The following is a 24,229-nucleotide window of genomic DNA, read 5'->3' as shown; positions in this document are numbered from 1 at the left end:
ACCACTCTATATCTGGTTTGTGCATAACAAGAAGTCATTAAAGGCTGTTACGCATGTTCAATAACCTGCATGTTGTTTGAATTCTCCTGAAGCTTTTTGAGTATTTAGTGTTAATCCGCATTTGCAGATTAAAGTCTTCTCTAAGCGCTGACACATGTAGCTTACGTGTCACGTCACTGAAGTCCAGGAACTTCTCCACATGACAACTTAACTGAGGAGGCCTAATAGTTCTGTAACTGTTCCTTGTACAGTGGTTTTGTAGCTTTATGGTTTCAACTCTTATGGGATGTTAATTACAGCTCTGCTCTTATAATCTTCTCCCCTTCCTTTTAAGCAGCAAATTCCAGTTTTCTTCAAAAGCAACCCCCCCCCCCATGTCTCAATTGATTTCTGCTCACACAAATTAGCAGTAAAATCCCTGGATAACATTTCGCCTACAACTGTTTTGCCTAGCCAGGCTGATGCTTACCTGTTGCAACATCAGAAGACGTCAACTGCAGGCAGGCAGAAACAAAGGCTGGAAATATTTGCCTATTTAATGCTTAACTTGCTGAATTTTGTACATATACAAAACCAGCACATACACAAGTGCTTATCTAGTGTTATCTAGTGGATATTTTATACATTGTTGTAAACAAAAATTGCCCTTTTCCCTTATGAGGTATCCAAGAGCCCATATAGAGTCCTTACATAGGTTCCCTATTGGTAGGAGAGAATAACAGAGGCCACCCAGAGAATAGTGAGAAGCAAAGCAGCTAGTAAGCCTGATCTTTATTGATCTGTTGCAACAGGATGCTCCCCTCACCCGCAGGAGAGGAGGAGGAACCCAGAAAAATGGCGCACAATGCCTTATAAAGATTTTTGAAATTGCCACCCTGTAGATCAAGACCATCCCCAGAAACATCATACATACATCACAGAAGGGGTGTAACCTAAGACCACCCCCCAGATACATCATACCTACATCACAGAAAAGGTGGTCTAAACAGAAATTTGAATGTTGTTTTTCTCCTGTCCTTGTTTAGCTCCTGTCTGGCAGGTTACTTAATTGGATTGCCTGGGGAGCCTGGCCATTCTTTTGTAGTGATAAATACTTCGTTCCTGGGCCATGTCACAGGCTCATACCTTATTCATATCTTAAATGTGCCCTTAAGACAGGATTTGTGAGGAAAGAGACAACGGGAGGGAAAACTTTGACCTTGCAGAGAAAACATTGGCTTAGTTTAGGAATCAAAATGGTTCCAGGTTGGTCTTCCTGTGCTGATCTATGTACATGCTTGGTCACTTATGAACATTACCATATATCTAAGACCATAAAATTCTTATCACAACATGCAGTTTTGAGAAAATGCTCCTTTTTGTAGCATAAGCTTGTCCATGGTCTGACTCTTGGGTCAGAATTCCCATGGCTGCGGAATTCTAGGCATTTACAGCTGTGATTTAACAACAGCTTCCTTCTCCTCATCTGCACCCTGTTTGTGTCTACTGAAAATGTGTGTATGTGCAGTGTAAGAATGAAGCCCATGGTTGGTTCAGAACCAAAATAATATGAGACCGAAACACAGAGTTTGTTCACATTGACCGCTTGGAGTGCAGTGAAGGTTTGGGGAGGGGAAGTTGTGTGCATTTTACAGTTCTTCTCCCCAACCCTTAGATGTTCACATCAGCATGGCTTAGATTCATTTCTGTTTCTATACACACCAGGGGGCGTTGAAGGGCAAATATGTCTTTACCCTAGCAAACATGGCTAGAAGCTAATTAGAAAAGGCTTAAGGACTCCAGTCAGTTTGAAGCTGGTTTGAGAAACACCACATCAAAAAGCCATACTTTGCAACAAAGTACAGGATACACCTGCGGTTTGGATAAAGTCATGTGAGCAAGGATTAAAAACTTAGCACTGGAAACTCGGTGAGCGCAAAATAATTGGGAGTGCTGCTGTTACTCTGTACTGTGTAGTATTTACTTCTGTTCCTTATCGCTGTTTTTGTTATGTGCTGGCATTTTCTAGTTCTTTTGTAAAGAAGAAGAGGTGTTTGGATTTGATAAAGCGGCTAACAATCTACTTTCCCTTCCTCCCCCACAACAAACACTCTGGAGGTGAGTGAGGCTGAGAGACTTCAGAGAAGTGTGACTGGCCCAAGGTCACCCAGCAGCTGCATGTGGAGGAGTGGAGATGCGAACCCGGTTCCCCAGATTACAAGTCTACAGCTCTTAACCACGACACCACACTGGCGTAGTGTTCACACACTGGGGACATTTTCTGCATCTTGAAAAAAGACAAAGCATACTCCCTGAGTTCTTTTTTAAAATGGCAACAAAGGGCCAGCACAAAAAAATAGACCTCCCTTTGGAATCTGTTCCACATTGTTTCAGAATGACTTTGGATCTTCTATTTTGATAGTTTCAGATTAACTTTGGATCTCCTACCACATGCATGCTGTTTTACTTTGCTATTCATAGTTGGGATCTGATGAGTGATCATCTATTTAGAAAAATAGAAATGATCCACACTATTGCAATGTCCCTGTGATGACAATTGCCATGGAAAAGTAGAAAAGATGGTCTATCCTTGAATGGGACATGAGGTCCCCTACCTTTCAAGTGTCTCTGCACAACTGATACTAATGACCATGCAACAGGGGCTATTAGGTTCCATGTATACTGGGCCACGCCTATACAGTTTTGCAGAGGCTTCTAATTATCATAAACCCAGCGCTGTCAATAGGTGCTGGGACGCATTTGCTACTTCCTTGTGGTGTGTCCACGGCAGGGTAGGCAACCTAAGGCCTGTGGGCTGGATACGGTCCAATCGCCTTCTCAATCTGGCCCGCGGACGGTCTGGGAATCAGCGTGTTTTTACATGAGTAGAATGTGTCCTTTTATTTAAAATGCATCTCTGGGTTATTTGTGGGGCATAGGAATTTGTTCATATTTTTTTTTCAAAATATAGTCCGGCCCACCACCTGGTCTGAGGGACGGTGGACTGGCCCATGGCTGAAAAAGGTTGCTGACCCCTGGTCCACGGCATCTGAGCATCACGTGGTTGGGAGGCTGGGTGCGCATACATACAGATAAACTGCAATCACATAATCCTAATCTGAGAAAACTTGATTTATTTTGAAATGGTCAATGAATGTCTATGTAATTGGTCTAGTTCAGTGTTTCTGGATTAACTACTTTTGGGATTGGGATGACTGTAGTGGCAATCTGCCCATTCTTAACGGAAATGACTAATGTTCTAAGAGGAAGGTTCAGGGCATGTGCAGTTCTGTCAGAAGGCTCCACTCTTTTTCTCCTACTTGACACACTGTTGGCCTCTAATATGGCAAACTGAAGCAGAAAGATTTGCTCCTCTTCAAATCAGAAATGTATTTAGAGCAGCAACAGCAGCATGCCCATATAAATGCTAGGTATTTTCAGAACAAATTGCTAAGGTTAGCATTTAAGGTAGCTGACCTATATTAACCAACCAGTGCAGCGAAGGTTTATGTGAGTGAGGATAGTGATACCTCTTGCAAACCAGAAATCATGCAGTTTAATCCAAGGTCTCTCCTCAGCTCCTATGTTTAGCCAGATGTAACAAAAGTGAGAGGTTAAACGCAGTGCAACAGGCTTTTCTTTCTGCATACTCCCATGTCGAGGGATTACCACAAGGTAAAAAGTAGGTCTTGAAGTGTAACTGTGAGCCCAGGAGGGAGCTGGGCTGGTCACTGCAGATTAAAGTCCATGAAAGCTTATGCCACAATAAACCTGTTTATTTTTTTAAAAAATCCCCCTATGCTGCTGCATCGCAACAAACCAACACAGTTTTATACTGCGGATTTGTGGTAAAAGTATTGGAGGTGAAAAAACTGGGGTAGAGCAGGGAATACAGTCATACCTCGGGATAAATATGCTTCAAGTTAAATATTTCTGGGTTGCGCTCCGCGGTGACCCGGAAGTAATGGAGCGCATTACTTCTGGGGTTCGCTGCGCGCGCATGCACAAATGGTCAAAATGACGTCATGCGCATGCGCAGAAGTGGCAAAACACGACCCGCAGGCGTGGATTGGGTTCGCTTCAGGATGCGAACGAGGCTCCAGAACAGATCCCGTTTGCATCCCGAGGTACCACTGTATTGATAAGATTAGGGCTTTTTTCAACTGGAACTCACCAGAACTCAGTTCTGGCACCTCAGGTGGGCATCACTGCCATTTTAAGAAAACAGAGGTGTTCAATTGTGAGTTCTGGCACCTCTTTTTCTAGAAAAATTGCACTGGATAAGATAGAGGAAAGGTCATATGTACTGGTTGTGTGGCCGAGGCTTGTACATTTAAAGCACCCCCCCCACAAGAAACCTGGGAACTGTACTTTTGTTTTATGGGTGCTGGGAATTGTAGCATGATGAGGCCTAAGCTGCAGCTCTCAGAATTTATTTACTCATTTTAGGGGAGGGGATGTGCTTTAAATGCATAGCGTTTCTGTAACGGCTACCAGTCACCACCAGGAAAAAACAAACTAAACATAATGGAGAGCAAGAAGAAAAGTGTCAACTTTTCCCTTTTCTTGCGAGGAATCCTATTTGGAATAAGGGAATTTCCCTTTAAAAAGGGGAAGCGTTGACAGCTATGCATCTCACACAAAGCTGTAAGATTTATTAGAGGTGAGGCCTGGCTTGGAACTGTGTGATCGTGCCTCTTGCTTGCCTGGCTAGAGAGAGGCGGCATGTGCTGGGCGTGAGCTTGGGTCCAAAAGCCTCCTGACCTTTGCGCGGCTGGAATGCATGCTACTGTGCAAAACTATGCTGTACAGTACTTGCTATAGAACGGCTTCAAGGCCACGACCGTCAAAGCGCAGGAACTTCCGACGTGCGCGAAGGCTGCAGCAGAAGAAACATCTCGCAGGGCTCGCGCTCTGGCGCAAACGCTTAAGAAACGCAGCTAGTCTGGAGAAGTTTTCTTCCCAGTTTAATTTGGGGGCGGAGTTTCCTTCTGCAGCCTCTGTTTGGAGCCCACGTCGGTCTGGAGAGGCGTTCATTTTACCCGGGGGCTGCCTGCCCGGTGTGAAGGGCTTAAGAGCCGCCTCGCTTTGCTTGTATGGCATGAGTCATTTGTCCCCGCCGGGGGAGCCGGCCTGCTTTCCCTCACGTAGGAAGGGTTGGAGAGGTTCCGGGAACACGAGCTGGCCGCGCACACGTCGGACGCGCAGCGAAGAAGGCAGGCAGAAAGTAAGAGAAGCAAAAAACAAAAACACCACCACCTGGGGGGCCCCGCCGAAGCAGGGAGACACACAAACACACACAGGATTTCTCGCTGGGGGTTTAGCTTAGGACGTCTTGTTCCCTTGCTTCGTTTGTTTGCCAGGAAGGATCTCACACACAAACCCGCCCGCCCCGTCTCTCAGTCGCGGTCCAATGGCTACATAAGGGTCCATCACCTCACTCTGGAATTGGGAAAACAACTGGTAGAGGCAGCAAAGCGCGCGCTTCGATTCCAGAAAGCTCCCGTCTTATGGGGAAACGTCTGCAGAAGGGCAGCCTCCGACTCAGCAGGTGCGAGACTGGATTTTAGGTGTGCTAGTGGCCAGAGGTAATATCTCCTCCAGTTGACGAGTCCACAAATCGAAAAGGAAATAAGCCTCACTGACTTGCCTCTGAGGGGACATGTGCATGCATTTCATTTCATTTCATTTATATTTTATTTTATGTTATTTTATGTTATGTTATTTTATTTTATTTTATACCACCCTATACCCTGGGGCCTCAGGGCGGCCCACAGAATAAAATAAATATATAAAACCACAAAATACATAAAAATAAAAACAACAACCCAATCGCCGCCCCCCAACAAAAAAGCACATTTTAAAAGGGTATAGACCTTTAAAAAAAAAAAGGAAAGGAAAGCGCATCAGTCATGAATTCAACAGGTAAGGGCTTTCCCCATAACAGATTCTGTGAGCTGGAAAAGATAACACTTGTTTAATTTCTGCCTGTCATAAAGCTGTAGAATATACAAGAGTACTGGGGGTGGGACATGACGACTATATGCTACCCTTGTTTTTTGTGACCAGGTGGCGAGATAGGATTCAGACATGTGTTGGCTCGTCTTGTCCTCTGCATTTTAACAACTGTCTCCGTAACTGAATTTGGAAACCTAGTGCCAAATATGTGAAAACAAGGATGGATGAAAACAGTTGAGTGGCTGCTAGCTATAGGGTGGGGAACCACCACCCCCAAGCTGTTGCTGGACTCCAGCTTCCATCAACCCCAGCCAGCATGGTCACTGGCCAGGGATGATGGACATAGTAATCCGGCTCAGGAGCAGCAGTGCTGTGGAGCTGCTCTTCTGACACCTGTGTGGCTGCCCCTTATCACTTTGTGGGGTGGCAGCAAGGTCAGGGCTGCACAGGCATAACAGCAGTCAACATCTGGTGCTCCCACTCCTATACCCACATAGCCTCAACCTTGTTGCTACCCTATTCCACCCATTCAGCTTTCTGTTAAATGGTGGATAACAAGTGCTTTATTATTCTGAACTTCACCTTGAGGAGGTGAAATAATAATGGTTCCAAAATGTTGCAGCAACTCAACGAAGCATGGTGTGTGTGTTGGGTGAACTCTTGCAACCAAAATGGTGAAAGGGAATCAAAACTCAAGAGCCGGTGCTGAAATAATAATAATAATAATAATAATTTATTATTTATACCCCGTCCATCTGGCTGCATTTCCCCAGTCACTTTGGGCGGCTCCCAGCAGAATATTTAAAACACAATAAAACCTAAAACATTAAAAGCTTCCCTAAATAGGGTTGCCTTCAGATGTCTTCTAAAAGTCAGATACAGTGGTACCTCAGGTTACAGATGCTTCAGGTTACAGACTCCGCTAACCCAGAAATAGTACCTCGGGTTAAGAACTTTGCTTCAGGATGAGAACAGAAATCGTGCTCCAGTGGTGCGGCGGCAGCAGGAGGCCCGATTAGCTAAAGTGGTGCTTCAGGTTAAGAACAGTTTCAGGTTAAGAACGGACTTCCAGAACGAATTAAGTTCTTAACCCGAGGTACCACTGTAGTTGTTTATTTCCTTGACATATGATGGGAGGGTGTTCCACAGGGTGGGTACCACTACCGAGAAGGCCCTCTGCCTGGTTCCCTGTAACCTCACTTCTTGCAGTGAGGGAACCACCAGAAGGCCCTTGGAGCTGGACCTCAGTGTCCGGGCTGAACAATGGCGGTGGAGACATTCCTTCAGGTATACTGAGTCGAGGCTATTTAGGGCTTTAAACGGTTGTGGATTTACTGTAAGTCCGCCATTGTTGGTGCTGCTATTATTGAATCATTGATGGAGATTATTATTTCCTAAACCACATAATCATCACAGATGGACTGTATTTTTAAAGGAGGCATTTCCAAATACATCTTCCCTTAAAAAACAAAACAAAAGGAGAAGCTCACGTAATAACTACTAAATCAGAATTATATATGTGATTTACACAAGCTGTGCTGTAAGCCTTTAATGGCAGTTTCTCTTGTTTAGCTCTGTCAAGGTCTCTGGAATATTTTGCAATGAATCATGTATTTGCTTTGACAAAAGCTTGCCTAATAAGGATCTAAATAATGACACATGTGCAACTTAGCTTCAGCATACTGGAAAGGTTTCTACAGGCCCTGGGGTGTTGGTTCTGACTCATGCATGCCCTATCACATTACTTGGGGGGACTATATTTCCCTGCCTACCAACTCCATGCCCACTTGACCTTTGGCCTTCATGGCTGATAACAGGACAGAGAGGGATTGACCAGCTTCTCTGGCAGGGAGTGGTAATGGACCTCTCCTTGTGAGAGAGGGCAGCCCCAGCTATCCCAGAAGGCATCAGCCAGGAAGCTAGACAATAACTTAATTGACCCTCTTAAGAACAGAACAGATCAGATTGCAGAAACTCCTGATGCCACCCAGTTTAAGGTCTCCATCTGCACTATAATTCAAAGCAGTGTTACACCACTTCTGTCATGGCTTCTCCACAAAGAACCCTAGGAACTGTACTTTGTTGTGAGTGCTGAGAGTTGTCAGGAGACCCCTATTTCCCTCAGAGAGCGACAATTCTCAGAATTCTGCGGGAAGATTAACTGTTTTTGTCATTGGCATCCGTTTGCCTCAAGTGATAACGGGGAAGACAAATCATGTTTGCAGCACCAAAGTCACTCCCCTGGGGCGCAAGCCTGACTGTGTATGGAAGTCCTGGGCTGCCCAGATGACAAGACCCCACTCTCGGCCTTTCTGCTGTGACCCCCCAAAAAGGAGAGCAACACGTTTGGTACCAGCTTGGCTGCAGGCGGGGTGCAAAGTGCTATCCAGCCATCTTAAGCACTCCACTCCAAATCCATGAATGGTTTACTCCCTAGTCTTTTCTCCCGGAGATATCCTGCAGGGCACGATTAGCAACAGAGTTTTACCTTTCTTGCCTTCCCAAGTTAACAAACCCCACCTGCCCCTCACTTTCCTCTACAACTTGTCCAGAAACCACCTTCTTGACTATTGGACCCTCTATTGGTCTCATCCTCTCAACCTGCCAGACCCTGTCTTTGCTTGCAGAGGAAGTCCCTAACTCACAGAGGGTTTGAGACACATCGGCTACCCTCACCTGGTTTAACCGGGCAGTCAAAGCTGTTTCCCCAGGGTTTGGCCCAGTCTCATGCTGACAGCTTCTGGGAGCCACTGGTGAGAGCTGAGTGCAAGGTGGGGAACAAAGGTGGACAAGCTACCTCAGAAGAAGCATGATGTGCCCCCCTACCAGAGGTGCTCCCCCTCCCCTAATACCCCCATACACCCCAGTTAACTGTTAATGGATTGGTAATTGTAGCTCTGTGAGGGGAATAAGGGTCTTCTAACCACTAGCATCACCCTTAGCAAATTGTAGCTCCCATGATTTGTTTGAGGGAAGCCATGGTTTGTTGAAAGTGGTACAATAAAAGCTTAAATGTATAGGGCAAAGGGTGCCTAAGTCCAGTGCCATCTAGTGACTAAGTAGTAGAATGACACTATCTGATACCTTCTGCCTTGAAAGAGATGCTTGCCTAAGGCTGCTTCTAGGAACCCCTTAGACCCCAAGGATTCAGTTAATTATTGGCAGGTTGCAAATATCCTCTTCTTAGGTAAGGGGCTTGAGTAAGTGGAAGTTGGGCCATTCCATGCTTTATTCCACCTGAAGGTCTGGTTTTGGTACAGAAAATAGACTTATGGATGACCTGTGTCAGGAGAAGACAGACACAGGCAGTGTAACTCCCCTACTCCTTTGAGCGCTTTTATTCTAGGTCTCATGGGTGGAACGCAAGGGTGCGGCAGGCGGAAAGAGAATTTCTCTGGCTCATTGTGGGAGCCTCTCTTCCCTGCTTTCTGTGCTCCCAATGAAAATCTCCCCATTTCCTGTAAATAAGGAAAAAACACAGATGTCGCTAAAATAACACCGAGTTTTGCCCTCAGTGGGATTTACATATTGGTAAAGTTGGGATTGGGCTGTTAGCGCTTGCAGCTGTAATTCTGTGGTTGCTCTTACTTCTTTAGTGATTACATGACAAGTAGAAATTGGTAAAGTTTTCCCTATCACTGTGTCTGCAAGCTAGGAAAATGCACCTGCTACATTTTCTCCTTTCCACACAACTGTATAAGACGCTAGAAAACCCTGCCAGCAAAAATAAATACAGTGGTGCCTCTGGTTATGAACTTAATTCATTCCGGAGGTCTGTTATTAACCTGAAACCGTTCTTAACCTGAGGTACCACTTTAGCTAATGGGGGCCTCCCGCTGCTGCCGCTGCACCGCTGCCGCGTGATTTCTGTTCTCATCCTGGGGCAAAGTTCTTAACCCGAGGTATGAAGTAATGAAAAAGCCACCCTATGGAATGTTTATCATGTCACCCTAAGCCAAACCATGGCTTGGCAAGAAGCCAGGAGTGTGTGGGCTTCAGAAAGAAGACTCTGCCCATTCCCCAGATTTGGGCATTTTGCTGTAGTGCTGCACTGAGATTAATCCATGGTTTGGCTTAGCATGCCATCCAAACCTGAGCTAATGGTTTAGCTCTCCCCCACACAAAAATGAGCTAAAAACCTTGGGATAATTCTTGGCTATAGCTCATGGTTAGCAAGGAGAGAACTAAACCCCATGCTTATGTTCAGACAACACACTAAGTCAAACTTTGCTCCAGGAAGAAGTGAAGCAGCTGCTATCTCCTCAGCTGAAGGAAGCGACTGTAGGTCATAATGTGTAGGGTTTTTTTTTGGAAATTGCATGGGGCGAAAAGATGGCTGCTCCCCTAGATACAACTTCAACCAATTTTAGGAACCAGCAAATGATCTGCTTCTTTCAGCAAGCCTTTGAATGCAAAAGTTTGGATTTACAGATGGGTAATATTTATTTATCGGGGCGCGGGTGGCTCTGTGGGTGAACCTCAGTGCCTAGGACTTGCCGATCATATGGTCGGCGGTTCGAATCCCCGCGGCAGGGTGAGCTCCCGTCTTTCGGTCCCAGCTTCTGCCCACCTAGCAGTTCGACAGCACCCCTAAGTGCAAGTATATAAATAGGTACTGCTTTATAGCGAGAAGGTAAACGGCGTTTCCATGTGCTGTGCTGGTGCTGGCTCGCCAGAGCAGCTTCATCACGCTGGCCACGTGACCCGGAAGTGTCTCCGGACAGCGCTGGCTCCCGGCCTCTTAAGTGAGATGAGCGCACAACCCTAGAGTCGGACACGACTGGCCCGGACGGGCAGTGGTACCTTTACCTTTAATATTTATTTAATGGCATCTAATTGTTTTATTGTACTTTAATTTTATTGGTGGTGTTTTCATGTGTGTAATCCATGCTGAGGTCTTCCGCTGAAGGGCAGGATTTAAGTTTTAAAAATGACACAATAAAAGAAAAACTATTAGAAATCCAAGTATATCACACTTGCTGATTCATGCCTGTTCAGATACTTGTTAAATGTTCTGGTCATTTTGATCTCACTCAGCTTACCTTAAATCACAGTGGGGGGAAAGGATAAGAACTGAAAAGCAATTTGTACTTTGAAGAGTGCTATATAATGACCATCACAGTTTCAAAAGGTTTGCCATACCAAGTACAGGTCAACAAGTCTATCCTTTTTTGCCACAGTAATTTGCTTCAGAACTTAGCTGAATAAAAAGGCTGAAGTCTACACACATATTATAGATAATGGACAGTAAGTATATGAACAAAAAATGGGTCATGTTTTTCCTTGTCATCTAACTAATATTTTTTCTAAAAAAATTTAAAGCATTCTGTTCTAACTGACATTATTAGAAGGCATTCTGTTATAGCTGAACACATTTTCAGGTATGAAGTTTTTAAATATTATTATTATCATCATCATCATCATTATTATTACTACTGTTTTGCTGTTTTATTTTAATTTAACGGCTTTGTTAGCCACCCTGGGCTCTTTTGGGATGAAGGGTGGTCTAGAAACTACCTCTGGTCCACATAGCTGAGAATTATCTACACTTAAATATGTTGCTTAGGAAGCTATTGAGAACTGAAATGAATTAAATTAAATACACAAATGAGGCCAGAAAATCAACAATTCCCACTGTGTGGACTGGGATATACTTGTGTGCTTTGAAAAATAAAGCTGCCCTTCTGGATGTGCCTCCATTTTTCTGTGCTTCTGAAAAGCAATGGGGCCTCTTTTGCACAGTTTCCTTTTCTTTCTATCAATATACGGGCATCGACATTATCCCAAGCCATCAGCATTACCCATAAAGCCCAATCCCATATGTGAGCCCTGACTGACAAGGCAAAGGAGATGTTAGGATGTCAGAAAACAATATTGACTGAGTTGTCCTTGAGCTCAAAGGAAGGTGGCTGCCCATCATTCTATGAGCAGATTGAAGGAGGGGGACAACATTTTAAGCGTGAATAAAACTTGCCTGAAGTTTAAATGCAGGAAGCAGTGGGGGGGGGGGGAACCTGTTAACCAAATATTGGCAAATGCCAACTTAATTTTGAAGGCCCCCAAATGAAACAACAACACACAATATTCTAAAAGCGCCACAAGAGGTCACTACAATCACTAGGAATGGTTTGAGTGCAATTTAAACCTACTGCTGCAGAATCACGTTTTTTCCTTTGTAATAGAAGGGTGACAGAGAATCATTTTCCAAAATCAATTGCTTGAACAGGAGCTTGGGCCTCACCTATCCTGTGGTGATGAACTGCTAGATAAAGATTCTTACAATGTTAAATTTGCCACGAGAAGTCTTGTATGTAAAAACATGCTCAGGCAGGCCATTGTCTCCCCCAATACAATCACCTTTGCGAAGGAAGACATTTTAATTAAAAGGATTTACAAGGCCAGCCCTGTGGCCCAGCTGGTTACCGCTGAGAAAATGCATGTTTAAGAGGCCATAGCAAACCAGACTGTGCTCTGTAACCCAAAGTAACGTCCAATATCAAAAGACAGTAATGTATACCATCAAGACTTGATTAATGTGTTTTGGGATCCTAGTATATTTCTCAAAATTGGTCCTCCCTTTCCCTCAGAAGGAACACATTCAATAAGGTACCTCAAAATAAGACTTGTGGTATCTTAAACAAAACTGAGAGTTTCTTTTGATTGGAGGGGTGGGTTGATGCCTTTCTAGCTGTTTTATTTGTTTTAGAGGGGGTAGGTGTGCCTGGGGTGGTTTGTTTTGGGGGGTGTCATCTGAACACCCCCTTTTTTCTATGCCATGGGTATTTGGTGAGGACCATGGCAGTTTTTTATATTTCCAATTGTGCCCCTGGCCGTGAAAAAGTTGGAGACTTAATATAGATTAATAGGTGTAAGAGGAGCCTGGATTTTCAACATTTTTAGCCTGGGCTATAGTAAAACATATTATATCCCCCAAAGAATCATGGGAGTCGTAGTTTAAGGATGCTGAGGATTGTAGTTCTGTGATGGCTACATTTCACATCCCGCGATTCTTTGGGGGAAGCCATGCACTTTAAATATGCTTTAAGTGTACAGTGTGGTTGCAGCCAAAATCAGCTATTAATGTGAATTCAGTTCTGCAAGCATTAAGATCACTAAACACTGCAACAATGCTGTTAGGTAAGTGACAAGGATTAGCAATGTAATATACAGTATTTCCCATCATGTTTTAAACAGGTTTAACCATATGTACTTTCCAAAATGTAGCATTGCTCATTTACATGTACTAATTCAACTATATGCCAATTTCACATTTTTCTATCATTGTCCAAACACTTAAGTATTTGGATTGGAATGAGTAAACGTGTGATTCAGGCTATGTGTGCTGCCTCTAAGCCGGGGAGTGACTAACATTTTGCAGGCCAAGTGCAGAAGTGGGTGTGGCCAAGCAAAAAATTTATTAGCTTTCAATCTGTTTCTAATCCTGTCAAGCATTTGAAATAATTCAGTATCCATTGTTAAATTAATTGCTTCATTAATTAATCAAGAAAGGACAGACGAGGAATAAGCACCCCCTTCCCCCAAGCACAGGATTCTGTGCAGTAATTGTCCATCAAATAATTTATAATTGTCATCAGTAATTTATCTCCAAGGTTTGCAGTGCCAAACGTCCCAAGGATGCTGATCAACGGCCGCCTCATTCGTCAACTAGCATCTGTGATAGGCTTGTATGGTTAACCACCTACTGGCCCAAAGGCAGTAGTGTTTTTCGGGAGAGTTTGGAAGTGAGGACTAGTGTTCTTGAGTGCCAGACTGAAAACTATATAACAGAAACCAAGAAATAAAACCAGCCTTTGTTTCATCTTAACTGGAGTAGCCTACATACACAAGAGTATCCTAGTCCTACTGAAAGGAACAAAAAAGATTCGCAGTTATCTGTGGAGATATTTTAGCATCTTTATATTGCTGCTGGCTTGCTAAGGTGAGAATTCTTATGCAGAAGATAACTAACTGGACTTTTTTTTTTAAGGGATTCTTCTACTTTTAACATTGGGAATGGCAGGAGTTGAAGGAGAGAGAGATCAGTGACTCTTCATTTACCTCATGATTTCTGATTAAGAGATGGTGCAAACCAGAGAAGCGGTGTCCTCTGTGCTAGGCAGAGATGAGCGCGAGATTCCCCATGAGCCACTGAGGCAGGGAATCATTCTGTGTGAGCCCTTATCTGAGTAGCGGTGAGTGTGAAAAGCTATGAACAGATCAAGACCAAGTAGCCTTCCTGATCACGTAAAGAAGCCTGCTGCCTGATAGGTGTTTTACAGTGCTGTTATACAATTAAAAGCACTGATAGAATATTTCTCCCTGTTCTCCTCCAAGAGCTACAATTACCAGAGTGGTTTAAAAATCCGTCTCCACAGGAAACTCTGGAAATTGTAGCTTTGTGAAGGGAATAGGCGCCTGTTTCACAACTTTCAGCATATTTAACAAACTATAGCTCCCTGAATTCTGGGGGGGGAGTCATGGCTGCTTGAAGTCTTGAAGGACATTAAATAGATGGTGTGAATGTGGCTCAAGTCTGATTTAAAGGTGGGGAACCATAAAAATGGAGAGCAGCAGCCTTGTAGTTGCCCAGAAACAGTTGGATTCAACCACTGTTTTCTTCCCCCACTGTAGTGGGATAGGGTGAGATATATTGTAGTTTTATTTAAATTCTAGTAATTACTTTTAAATTTGTGCCTATATGTGTAAACTGTGGTATGCAAACATTATGCAAATTGATTTCCTGTTTTGTCTTATCTTTTCGGTGAGGCAAATGCTCTTTCCTGGCAAAGCATAGCTGGCTGCCCTATACAAGACACAAGGAAAGATGCATATGAAACTAGTGGAAAGTTTAGAAGACGCTGCACAAGTTTAGAATGTTTTAATTGTTACACAATTGTTGCACAATTCTCAAACTGCTTTGAGAATTCATTTTTTGCTGAAAGTGTGTAAGTTGTCTACATAAACAAACAACAAACCAACAAACCAGTACTAAAATAGCAAAGGCACTCAGCAAGTTCAGTAAGTAAGCAAAAATTTCAGTAAGGCTACTGTTTGTCAAAATATTATCTAAGAGACAGCTTTTTCTCTTTTGCCTTGTATCGTTAAGGGGAACACAGAATTATTTGTTGGTTTTTGCATTTATGCATTTATACCCTTCCTTCATGGAATTGAAGGTACTGTGCATTAATATCCTCCTCCCCATCTCATCCTCACAATGACCCTGTGAGGTATGTTAGGTTGAGAGACAGTGACTGGCCCAATGAGCTTCAGAGCCAAGTGGAGATATGAAATTTGGCCCTAGTCCAAAACTCTAACCACTACACCATGACAATGACAGCAGTGATGATCACAGCCAGAGCAATGACTACTCTTCTCCTTGGGATGGCATATTATGCCCTTCTGATGAGCAGGACCTGAGGAGCTGGTCTTTCCGGGGAGCCAGTGTGGTGTAGTGGTTAAGACTCGTAATCTGGTGAACCGGGTTCGCTTCCCCGCTCCTCCACATGCAGCTGCTGGGTGACCTTGGGCTACTCACATTTCTCTGAAGTCTCTCAGCCCCACTCACCTCACAGAGTGTTTGTTGTGGGGGATGAAGGGAAAGGAGAATGTTAGCCGCTTTGAGACTCCTTAGGGTAGTGATAAAGCGGGATATCAAATCCAAACTCCTCCCCTTCTTCTTCTTCTTCTTCTTCTTCTTCTTCTTCTTCTTCTTCTTCTGTTTGCAAGGAAGTCATTCTATGGCCTATTTTGCCCAGATGGGTGGGGTATAAATAACAAAAATTAAAATTGGTGCTGTCTGCTGCACTGAGCTGAGCTAGTAGGCTTAGTCAGTCACCTGAACCGGGGCTTTTCCTCACTAGCCACAAACTTTAACCAAGAATGTAACACACCAGGCCACAGGATAACTGTCAGACAGGCATGACACAGACTTTGTATCACAGCAAATTTCAAAGCAAAAAAAGCAGAGAAATTATGTTTGAGCATATTTTAATTGACACATTAGATTATATAGCATGCAAATAATATCTTTCAAAATAAAGGATGGCAGGCTATGTTAGGAACATCTGGTCCCACTGTGTTGCACTCCACTAACCGATGTAAACAGCAGCATGTGCTATTCATAAACATCCTTCATCTTTCTTTATTTTCTGGATAAGTGCATGCATAGCAAAGTGTGTCTTTGCATGTTCTGGAAGATGTTAAAACTGTTCACCTTACCAAAGTTTCTGAAAATAGTATACACTATGAACCTCAGAATTACAATGGCTAATTTCCCTCCCCAATTGACAAAGGATTGCATTTCATTGTAAATTAGTTTGCAACAAATGGAAGCCATCCACTAAATTAACCCAAGGACTCAACTGAGAAGTGGGATGTTTGGTGGATTTGTCTTTGCGGATACTTTTTTAGCACTCCCTTGTCCATTTTCAAATAGGAAGGAAAATTCAAGTACATTTTATCCTAACTTGCTAAATCTCTCCAGAATTTAGGGACATGTTATATGGTAAAGGGGTTGTAAAAATGACTGTAGAACAGCTGTGCCTTAAAAACAATTTCCAGAGGAATACCCCTGTTAGTCTTGTGGCAACATAAAGACCAACAAATTAATTATGTTTAAATCCATCCCAGCTCAGCTATTGACTTCTAACCTAAAAGGAAATTTTATATGTAATCCCAGTAGTTATCCTAGAATCATAGAAGCTCTATAAGAACAAGCTGGTTGACAGTGAGTACCTGAATGTGAAGTCCAAATTAAGTAGTTGCAGAAGGAGTCTGCATAGTTTATTTACACTGCAATATACTGAAGCCCAAGGGACGCGGTTGGCGCTGTGGGTAAAAGCCTCAGTGCCTAGGACTTGCCGATCGGAAGGTCGGCGGTTCGAATCCCTGCGGCGGGGTGCGCTCCCGTTGCTTGGTCCCAGCGCCTGCCAACCTAGCAGTTCAAAAGCACCCCCAGGTGCAAGTAGATAAATAGGGACTGCTTACTGGCGGGAAGGTAAACGGCGTTTCTGTGTGCTGCGCTGGCTCGCCAGATGCAGCTTTGTCATGCTGGCCATGTGACCCGGAAGTGTCTCCGGACAGCGCTGGCCCCCGGCCTCTTAAGTAAGATGGGCGCACAACCCTAGAGTCGGACACGACTGGCCCGTACGGGCAGGGGTACCTTTACCTTTACCTTTATACTGGAGCCCTACTGAATTTACTAAAATAAAATGATGTGATAGCTGCTAACTTGGGCTGTTTTGAAAGGAGATTCGGCAGATTATGGAGGAGAAGGTGGTCAGCAGCGACTAATCACTATGGCCATATTACCATACCAGAATCGGGGGAAGTAGAGCTCTGAATACCAACTGCTGGGAACCATAAACAAGAGAGTACTATCACACTCATGTTCCTGCTTGTGGGAGGTTGCTTCTCAGGGGCGCCAGTTGCCCACTAGGTTGCTAGACTAGATTATGGTTAATATCCCTAGCTGGAAATCAGAGGGAATTTAAAGAGCACATTTTGCTTCTGTATCAGTGTTTCCCAAACTTGGGTCTCCAGCTGTTTTTGGACTACACTTCCCATGATCCCTGACCTCTGGTCCTGCTAGCTAGGGATGATGGGAGTTCTAGTCCAAAACCAGCTGGAGACCTAAGTTTGGGAAACACTGCTATGTATGATGTATGCGATCGGTATCTGTATTGTGTTAGAAATTGTGTTGACATATGCAATGGTTTAAACTTTTTGTATAGGCAGCAGCTTTTTAAAAAAATATGCAGTTGTTTTAATTATTCTTATATGTGCAATTGTTATATATGTGTGTGTGTTTTTGTCACCTTGTGAAATTGTTCTGAGATGCTTCATAGGAAGCAATCTAAAAGAGAAATAATTACGGATAGATGCGGGAGCAGGTAAATGATTTTTTAAAAAATCTTTTCATGCTTTTGATGCACATAGTTTGTGAAGAGGCTTTAGAACATGCTATGGCAACAAACTACAGATACTCTTACTTTGAGAGTTGGCCTTAAAATAGCCTTACCAAATACCCAACATACTACAGAGGCCAGAAGTGATTTGGCATTCTGCTTCCCATCCAGTCTCACAAACTGCATTAAAATTCACAAAGCTCTCTCCGCAGTTCCTTTCCTTTCCTTGTCTTCCACTGTTCTGCACTCAGCTTTGGTAGAGAAAGCATGGCTTAAATAAATAATAAACATTACCCATTTCTCCTTAATTACCAAGATCTGCTTCCTTTATCGGCTCTTATAAACATGCTAGCAGCCTTTGTCCCCAGCATTGCTTAAGAAACAAACAAACAAAAAACCCAGTGCATTTTTAAAGTCCTTCTTAAAACAACTACCATTTTGATAGGTTTGGCACACCAGCTTGATTCAAAATGGCATCCAAATGTATCCAAACATAGATGAAAAGCTGCTCTTTGATCTCAGGAAACCTTCGTACAAGATTTGGTTGCAATATCCTAAAAGGTGTCCAAATGCACAGCAAATGGACAAACAACTTTCCAAAATATATAGTAGGAAAGAAAAAAGAGTGAGGCGAGTAACAAAAAATGAGCAGCATACATGCCCACATGTCAAATGAGGGTTGCTGGGCAGAGTTTTAAATGATAACTGTGCAGGAATTAAGCACCCCTGGGTGGTGGTTTCTTGACTTGGCACAGTTTGCACAGTGTAACAATGATGCTGCCATTATCTTTTCAAAAGTGAAGCCATAGGAGCATTGTTCAGTCCGCAGCAAGAGTCCTTTATATTTCTGCTAATGTTTGGTTCACAGAAAGGCAGTGAGTTGTTGGTGATCTGAATAAATCAGATGGGAATCTGTGCTGACGCTTTCCAGGAACTATGGATGTTACTGTCTCCGGACAATGTCTGTAGCTGGAATTGTGAAGGAATGGGACTTTCGGCCACTTTGTGTTTGATTATCGATTGTTTACCTTCAGTTGTAAATTGGTTGCTTTTTGTTCTAGAGGCTCTTCTGCATAGGAAGGACAAGTGCTTGTAGGTGAAAGTTTTGCACAAGAGGGTGAAACAATCAGCCTAGGACACCTGGCATTTAAGGAGAAATAGAAATTCAGCTTAACCCAGGGGTCTACTGCTTCTGCCTGAGGCAGAAAATACAAACAATACCCCTATGGCACTAAAATAATAATACTGGTTTTTTTCCTTTTTTTCTTCATTTGAAAAAATGGCAAATGAAAAAAAGACAAAAACTTAACACCATTACCAACTTGGAAGTGGAAGGAAAGAATAATCAGAATCCAGTGGAAATTAGAAAATGCTTCCAGAGGTACTTTAAACAGTTATATACACAAGGGCCACAGAAAGAGTTTGATATAGACCAATTCTTGAAAACTACAAAAAATCTCTCAAGAAAATAAGTTAATGTTGAACTATAAAATAACAGAACAGGAGGTGGAAGGTGCCATCCAGAATATGCAGTTGGGCAAATATCCAGGGCCGGATGGTTTAACCTCAAAATATTATAGATCTTTGAAAGATTGGATAATTCAACCACTAAGGAGGTCTGCAATGAAATTTTGGAGGAGAAAAAAGCGCCAGAGTCGTGGAAGGAAGCCTATATTACACTTATACCGAAAAATAAGTCTGAAAAGACACAACTTAAGAACTACCGCCCCATATCCCTGCTTAATGTGGATTATAAAATTTTTGCAGATATTTTGGCTAAAAGGCTAAAAAAAGTATTAGTGGAGGAGATACATAAAGACCAAGCTGGCTTTCTCCCGGGTAGACACTTGTCTGACAATACGAGGAATATAATTAACATTTTGGATAAGTTGCAAGTGAACATTAATACTAAAGCAGTTTTAATCTTTGTAGATGCGGAGAAAGCCTTTGATAATATTTATTGGAGTTTAATGAAGAAAAATCTTCAGGGGATGGGGGTTGGTCAAGGGTTTGAAAATGGTATAAGTGCAATTTATTCAGAACAAAAGGCTAAACTAATAGTTAATAATGTGGTGACAGAGGAATTTAAGATAGAGAAAGGGACACGACAAGGCTGCCCAATTTCCCCATTGCTTTTTATTTCGGTCCTGGAGGTTTTGCTAAATATGATCAGAAGGGATCGTTTGATTAAAGGTATACAGGTCGGAGCTAAACAGTACAAATTGAAAGCTTTTGCAGATGACTTAGTACTGACGTTACAGGAGCCAGAATCTAGTACTAAAAGAGTATTAGAACTGATTCAAGAATTTGGTCATGTGGCAGGATTTAAGTTGAACAAGTTAAAAACTAAAGTTCTTGAGAAAAACTTAAAACCGATTGAGAAAGAGAGGTTTCAGAAGGAGACAGGTTTAACATTGGTTAAGAAAGTAAAATACCTGGGGGTTAATTTGACCGCTAAGAACTTAAACCTATTTAAAGACAATTATGAGAAATGTTGGTCAGAAGTGAAAAAGGATCTAGAAATATGGTCAAATTTGAAGCTTTCCTTGTTAGGTCGAATTGCTGTTATAAAGATGAATGTATTGCCAAGAATGTTATTTTTGTTTCAATCATTGCAAATTTTGGACAAAATGGACTGTTTCAAGAAGTGGCAGAGAGACATTTCTAGATTTGTTTGGCAGGGCAAGAAGCCCAGAATAAAATTTAAAATACTAACTGATGTAAAGGAAAGAGGTGGATTTGCCCTGCCAGACCTTAAACTCTATTATGAATCAGCAGCATTCTGCTGGTTGAAAGAATGGCTGCTTCTTGAGAACACAGACATTTTGGATTTAAAAGGTTTTAATAACGTTTTTGGGTGGCATGCATATTTGTGGTATGACAAGGTTAAAGCACACAAAGCATTTAAAAATCATATTGTCAGGAAAGCATTGTTTAATGTCTGGATAAGATATAAGGACTTACTTGAAAATAAAACCCCAAGGTGGTTGTCACCGATGGAAGCAAAGGCTCAGAAAAAGCTCAATATGGAGGCCAAATGGCCGAAATATTGGGAAATTTTGGAACAAGAAGGAGACAAATTGAAATTGCAGAGTTTTGAGAAATTAAAAGATAAAGTGCGAGACTGGCTTCACTATTATCAAATAAGGGAGGCTTACAATTTGGATAAAAAAATTGGCTTCCAGGTGGAAAAATCAAAATTGGAAACAGAACTGTTAGATCCCAAAACAAAGATACTTTCAAGAATGTATAACTTGCTGTTGAAATGGAATACTCAGGATGAAACGGTTAAATCTGCTATGATTAAATGGGCACAAGATGTTGGACACAACATTATGTTTGCTGACTGGGAACAGTTGTGGACCACAGGTATGAAATTTACGGCATGTAATGCCTTAAGAGAGAATATTATGAAAATGATATACAGGTGGTACATGACACCAGTCAAGCTTGCAAAAATCTATCATTTGCCCGATAATAAATGTTGGAAATGCAAAGAAAATGAAGGTACATTCTTTCACCTTTGGTGGACGTGCCCAAGGATAAAGGCTTTCTGGGAGATGATATATAACGAAATGAAAAAGGTATTTAAATATACCTTCTTGAAGAAACCAGAGGCCTTTCTCCTGGGCATGGTTGGCCAATTGGTGTCAAAGAAGGATAGAACTTTCTTTATGTACGCTACAACAGCAGCAAGAATACTCATCGCAAGGTATTGGAAGACACAAGATTTACCCACCCTGGAAGAATGGCAGATGAAAGTGATGGACTATATGGAACTGGCGGAAATGACTGGCAGAATCCGAGACCAGGGAGAAGAGTCGGTGGAAGAAGATTGGAAGAAATTTAAAGACTATTTGCAGAAACATTGTAAAATTAATGAATGTTAAAATGATGTTGGATTGAAATCAAGCGGCCTTAGCAACAAGGTTAATAAGAATATGTAAAAATGGATTGATAACGGATGAAAATATAAAGTTATAATATGTTGAGATATAGAGTTAAGATAAAAGAAAGAGGGTAAGGATTTGCTGAATTAACCATGTGAACGGGAATACAAAAAAGGGAGGTGTGAGGAGGTCAGGGAAATAAGCAAACGAAATTTAAGATATGAAAAAATTGATTTGTTTTTAATTATTTTTTATCTACTTTTTCTGTATTTTTAATCTTTTTTTCTATGTATTTTCGTATTTTTTTTCTTTTTTCTGCTTTCTTTTTATTTTGTAATTTTCTTCTTTTTGTAAAACTTCAATAAATATCTTTTAAAAAAATAAAAATAAAATAATAATACTGTTATGTGCTGAAGTTCTCACCCTAGGCCAGCAGGGGGATACTGTAGATAGTTTTCACTCAGGTCCACATATGCAAATAAGGAATTGAAAGTGACATTCAGTGATTGGATAGTTACAGAAAGTTGTTACTGTTGCGTTGTAGTGGAGCTGTATATAAGCAGGCTGGCTGAACCCTTCAGTTCAGTTCTGTTCTGGCCTATGAATAAACAAGAGCTGTTTGAAGAATCGCTGTGTCATCTGATATTTTCACCCACAACTTAACAAATATAATATAATCTGTTTTTTACAATTTGATCCCCTTTTATTGATTGTTCCTCTTCTGTGTTTCTAGCTCCCTGATACAGGACTCTTGGACTAGATTAGATTTCCTCTGTTGCTGAACCCTCAACTGTTTCCTTCTAATGTTGCTCCTAGAACATGTTTTGGACTCAGATTAGTTTCTTGTGCCTGGTCCTGGTTTATCTTTGACTTGGCATGCTTATCTTCTCCTACCATCGTTTGCCAATTGTGTATGGGATTCTGTGGCTTATGGCCTACCTGCCAGAACAGAGCACTAGTTGACTGGGTATGTGCTTTCAACTGTTTTCTTGTTTTACTATTGGTTGACAGTTTGCATGTGTTTTATCAGTAGTGTAACCTGCTGTGGGATCATTTTATAATTAAAACCGGGTGGCAAATCTTATACATTATAAATAAATTAAATGTTGTTATTGCTAGCTGCCAGACTTAAAAATCTGTATGTGGGACAATAGCATAGCAGGGTTTCAGACTTTTTAGAAGAGCTTGATGAAGAACGGAAGAGTCTTTCTGTATTAGACAAAAGGCCTGGAATCATAGAATTGTAGAATTGGCAGGGACCCAGGGGTCATCTAGTCCAACCCCCCTGCAATGAAGAAATCTAGTTCCACATATTATTTTCCACAGTGTCTATGGGAAGCCCACAAGTAGGGTATGACGGCAATATTGAATGTGGTGTCTTATAACAAAGTAAAGTTGAGGAAATTTCCATTCCTATTCCGTGTAAGAATACAGCAAGCAAGGCTCAGAATTGTGAAGACCAAACTATATACCGTATTTTTTGCTCTATAAGACTCACTTTTTCCCTCCTAAAAAGTAAGGGGAAATGTGTGTGCGTCTTATGGAGCGAATGCAGGCTGCACAGCTATCCCAGAAGCCAGAACAGCAAGAGGGATTGCTGCTTTCACTGTGCAGCGATCCCTCTTGCTGTTCTGGCTTCTGAGATTCAGAATATTTTTTTTCTTGTTTTCCTCCTCCAAAAACTAGGTGCGTCTTGTGGTCTGGTGCGTCTTATAGAGCGAAAAATACGGTATGTGCCTGCTGAATTGGTCTTCTCCTTCCTTGCTGTCTTTAAAATTTCTTTCTTTTCTGCCTGGGAATGGCTTCAGTAACTCAGGAAATAAATGATGCTATGCAGTAGCTAAGGTGAAAAAGGGAACCTGGACATCTTAGCTCAGTAAGCATGATAATGAGTCTACCAAGGAAGAACGCAATTTAAATCCTCACACGACTTCTACAGTAATGGTCATTAGTACTGAGTTTCCAGACTATTGCATCTCTAGAGATAGAGATACTGAAGTAACTCTTTCCCTCAACCTTCTGCTCTCACACATAATAGGAAAAAATAGAGCAAAGAAATTTATGGACTTATATCCTCTACACACATAGGGATGTGTAACCGATACCAGAATTATGTGGATATCAGAAAATATTTGAGGAGCCACATAAGCAGTTTATAGTGGGGCAGCTAAGCCTAAAATTGTATGAAACTAGTTTTATATTGGACCTTGCTAAATATTCTTTGGTATACCAGCAAGCAACAAATTACATAAATAAAGCATTTAAAAAAGCCTTCCCTCCCAGGAGATCAAAATAGTATTCATGGTCCTCCCCTCCAGTTTATCCTCAGTTTAACCTCAGAAGATAGGTTAGATTTTCGAACGCCCATTGAGCGTGTTTGCTGAGCAGGGATTTGAGTTATTCCAACACTCCAACCACTACATAATGCTGACTGTAGTAGTAGTAATAATAATAATAACAACAAAAATTTGTATTTATACCCCGCCCTCCCAAGCC

This window comes from Podarcis raffonei, chromosome 4, assembly GCF_027172205.1.
Source record: "Podarcis raffonei isolate rPodRaf1 chromosome 4, rPodRaf1.pri, whole genome shotgun sequence".
In the NCBI taxonomy this organism is placed as follows: domain Eukaryota; kingdom Metazoa; phylum Chordata; class Lepidosauria; order Squamata; family Lacertidae; genus Podarcis; species Podarcis raffonei.
The sequence above is the reverse complement of the archived record's forward strand: the minus strand, read 5'-3'. Positions refer to the sequence as shown.